Source organism: Penaeus monodon, chromosome 40 (genome assembly GCF_015228065.2).
Source record: "Penaeus monodon isolate SGIC_2016 chromosome 40, NSTDA_Pmon_1, whole genome shotgun sequence".
Classification (NCBI taxonomy): Eukaryota; Metazoa; Arthropoda; class Malacostraca; order Decapoda; family Penaeidae; genus Penaeus; species Penaeus monodon.
This window is the reverse complement of record NC_051425.1, coordinates 25,224,782-25,228,990: the sequence shown is the minus strand read 5'-3', so window position 1 is coordinate 25,228,990 and position 4,209 is coordinate 25,224,782. Positions and strand designations below refer to the sequence as shown.

The 4,209-nt window shown below is 36.8% G+C and overlaps 1 protein-coding gene across 1 annotated transcript in view; it reads left to right on the top strand.

Annotated features, from left to right (window-relative positions):
- Positions 1-4,055: 4,055 nt before the first annotated feature.
- Positions 4,056-4,209, top strand: part of LOC119597781 (WD repeat-containing protein 86-like) — a gene marked incomplete at its 3' end in the record, with an annotated part of 15,955 nt that continues 15,801 nt past the window's right edge. The window contains 1 exon segment of the mRNA XM_037947417.1: positions 4,056-4,097.

Genomic DNA, 4,209 nt, shown 5'->3' with positions numbered 1-4,209 from the left:
GGGCGGAGAAACGAAAGAACGTTAAATTGGAGAGGATGGGGGGGGAAAGGCTCTATGAGAGCCTGTGAGGGAGGGGAGTCACAGAAAACGACCTCTGCAAATTCTATATACATAATCCATTAGGAGTCCATGAGGTAGGCCTAGGTAGAATGTGCTATTGTTTACTTGATTTTGGCAAGGTATGAATCGTAATAAACAACTCTTTGTTGGATAGCATTAGTGGTTTATTTAATAAGGTTTCGTTTTAGTGTTCCAAATGCAAAGCAGCAATGAAACATTTTAGATTATAGGAATCAGTCTAGAATAAACATTTTTTTTTTCAAGCGCCGATAATATGCCTTATCGATCTTTCTTGCACGTAGTCAACAGCCAGGTTCATCGGGGCCGTTAAAATCACTTAACAACTATTACAAAATTTCAGGATCGTGTGTCTTAAGATTTTAGCCCGCATTGGTCCAGGGAAACATATTATAAAGAAAGATATTACCTTGTAACGCAGTATGGGGACTGAAAAATAAAAGTTCCTTGGGGTAATGATAGATACAAGCCCTTGCTAGATCTAAAGTAGATTATGGGTCAATCGTGTATGGTTCGGCACCGAACTCAATTCTGAAAGGTCTGGGTGTTGTGCAGAATGCTTGTGTGTGTCTTGGAGCCTTGAAATACACTCGGATCGAGTGTTTTGAGGTTGGAGTCAAGGGAGTGAGGCCCTCAAGCCCTCCGCCACTCCGACGCAGCCAGTTACACTGATTAGGCGCAAAGGTGGCTCGAAACCCGAGCCATCCTAATGGCAATCAAGGCATTAGGCCTCTCAAAATATATTATCGATACCCTGGTTCATTTAAATATAGCGACAAATTTTCCATCATGGAAGCCTGGTTTCCATCAGCTAAGGCCATGGCGCCGGAAGTGGAGATACACCAGAGGTTCAGAGAGATTCTTACTGAACATCTTTCTTTTATATATATATATATATATATATATATATAACTATATAATATATATAATATATATATTATATAGTATATAATATATATAGTGTCGGCTCCAAGACAGATGAGTGTGTGGGTGTGGTGTTTGGTCGACTGAATGTGAATTGAAGTTCAGACATCCCGAATCATAACATCGATCTTTCTTGCTGAAACTTCCTTTAGATTTTGCACTATTGATCGACGACCCACGATATAAAAGTATTTTTTTTCTGATTCATTAACTTCACTTAAAACTACTAAATCATTAGAAACCGCTAAAAATGAAATGCTGGATAATATCATTCGTAAGCTATATGGTGCCAATAAATCAATCAAGCTAATGTGGGTGCCAGGCCACTCTTGTATCTATGGCAATGAACAGCTGACAATTAGCCGGGCCAACTGGGGATCTGGACCTTAGCATAGTCCGTCTTAGATCCAGGTGCTTTGTGTCTCTTATAAAAGCAAAAAGTACCTTGGCGAAAGTGATTGGACGATCCTACAAATACACAATAATATTAAAACAACATTGAACTGTGCTGACACAGCCTATAGGAAGAAACTAGGGAAGGGGTGGTTTTGGTCCGTCTTAGGGTCAATGCCACTAGATTCACCCACTCACTCCCTATATTGAGAAAAGAATCCGTCCCATACCAGATTGCAACACCAACACACATAACTCATACATCACGAAACTTGTCCATAAATACAGCAACAATAGAATAAACCTAATTTTGTTTTGGATTAAAAATATGATTTACATCTAATCTTTCTAGCAGCTGATAAAGAATAATAAGCAAGAGTCGGCCCCCCCTTTTCTAAGGGAAAACAAACTTTATGACCTTATCTAGATTGAAATTAATAATACGATTCCATTGGCTTCATGATCTTGGCTGCTGCTTTTAATATGGCCTTATGCCGATGGTCGATAGCCAATAAAATCCAACAACAAAGAAACAAAGAAAAACAATTGTTACAGCTTATAAGGCATTGTGGGGGGATGTGGGAATGGGCGTGTTAATGTATGTCTCGTCCTGGTGGTTTGTATACATACGACCCTTGTGTGCACTGGCGTTTGTCCCCTGACCTGTTTTTATTTGTTTATTGCTATTCGAATCGGCATATTGTAGTTCTTATGACGAATGTTACCTAAGGGATATTTATATGGATTGAAGATTGATAATCTTGGAGGCTTTTTAAATACTATAGCAATTATAGTATCATCATCCATCCCCAATCACCACCACCCACCATCATCATCATCATCATCATCATCATCATCATCATCATCATCCATCATCATCATCACATCAATCATCATCATCATCAATCTCATATCATATCATCACCATCATCATATCCAATCATAATTCAAAACCATCATCATCACCATCTCGTCCACCATTACTATTCTAATCCCTCGCGTGCCCAGACCCAAACAGAACCGCGCAAGCCAGCAGGGTCACTTGACAAGGCCTTTACTGCTCGTATGACTAGTAAACACAAGGTAACTATGAACAGGCACCACAACACAGGACGTACGTTTATTCGTTTGCTTCTCCCGCTTCATAAATGTTTTTCGTGTTTATAGTTTTCCTTTTCCCGCTTTCGTGGATGGTTTAATGTTTTATTTTTTTATTTTTTATTTTGCCTCTAAAGACATCCACTGTTTTTATTTTATGTAAGTTTCATCTTATTTTTAAGGAGTGTGAGTGTTATTAAATATATGAATATATATAGCTATATATATAATATATATATATAGATATATATATAATAATACATATATTTATATATATAGATTTTTTTTTTTTGTTATAGTGTGTGTGGTTTATTCATTCTGCTTTCATATTGCTGTTAAAAGAGGTGGTGGTGTGTTATCAATTTTGTGTATCGAAGTATTGCGTATTTTGTTAATTTTGAGAAACCTTGATACTCATTGCGTTGGTTATGACCTATAATGAACTGATACTGTTGGTTATAATTGTAATTTCTGGTGTTTTTTTTTTATTCATGTATTGCTCTCCTTTTTTTCCGTCTTTGATTGCTTTACTGATGGTATTCTTATCACTTGCTGATTTAATTGACTAATTTTAGTGTTTTATCTGATATCATTATCACCCCAATTTTCATTATTATACCATTTTAATTTTAATCAGAATGGGTATTTCTTATCAGCGTTCAGTTTTTATCATTTGCGCTGGCTCTTCCCATAGGTGTATATTGTTCAAAGCTTTTGCAGCCAAATAGCAAAACTTTGTACTGGAAAAAACAAACATATAATACATAATAAATAAATTATATAATATATATATATATATATATATATATATATATATATATATATATTATATAGATATATATATAGATATATATATAGTATATATACAAACAACACACCAGAAGCAAGCACACACACACACACACACACAACAACACACACACACACAATGATACTGAGATTGAGGTGAGAGTGAAAAGAGAAGGAGAGAGGGAGTTGAAGAGAGAAATAGTATGTTCATGTGATATAGCTTTGTCCAATCCATTGAAAATATCGGCCTTGAACTCACTTTATGAAAAACAGTCCACGGCAGAACTCCATTGAAGCTTTTTTTAGAAAGATTGGGTTTTACGTTTTCTAGCAACAATTCATATTTTACTATATGTTTATCTGATCTTTTTTCTCTCTCTTTTTCCCGCAAGTATGTGTTTACTCACGTTTTTATATCTCATCGAGCTTTGTCTATTCTCTGAATAATTTAGCGACGCTGTTCATGCAACAGGTTTTCAGAAGAAACCGAAGAAGTTAGTGCATTTTACTTTTAACTTATCTTCATTCCTTTCCTCACATGTCTTTCGGAATTAAATCACCATTATTATAAAGCTTAATTTGTTATTTTACGTCACGTCGTGAATAATGAATGAGATTTCGCGCGATAAATTCAATAGCGTCACGTTTATGAGCGAACCAATGAAAACCCATCTTGTCAGGTTTTCTTGTTCCTGCTTGGTTGCCAGTCCCCGGGTGGGCCGGGGTCGCGTGGAGGGTCCAGAGCCAAGGGAAACGGAAGCCCATTCGGAACAAGCAGTCTTAGAGAGAGGGCAACGGCACACAATGAGGGACAGGTAGGTTAAAACCGGAGTGTCTTAAATACGAAGAACACCGAGTGAAAATAATACCGTCAGTGACCCTTCACGTATCTTTTGCATTGGTGGCACTTTACTGTACATTCGCTGC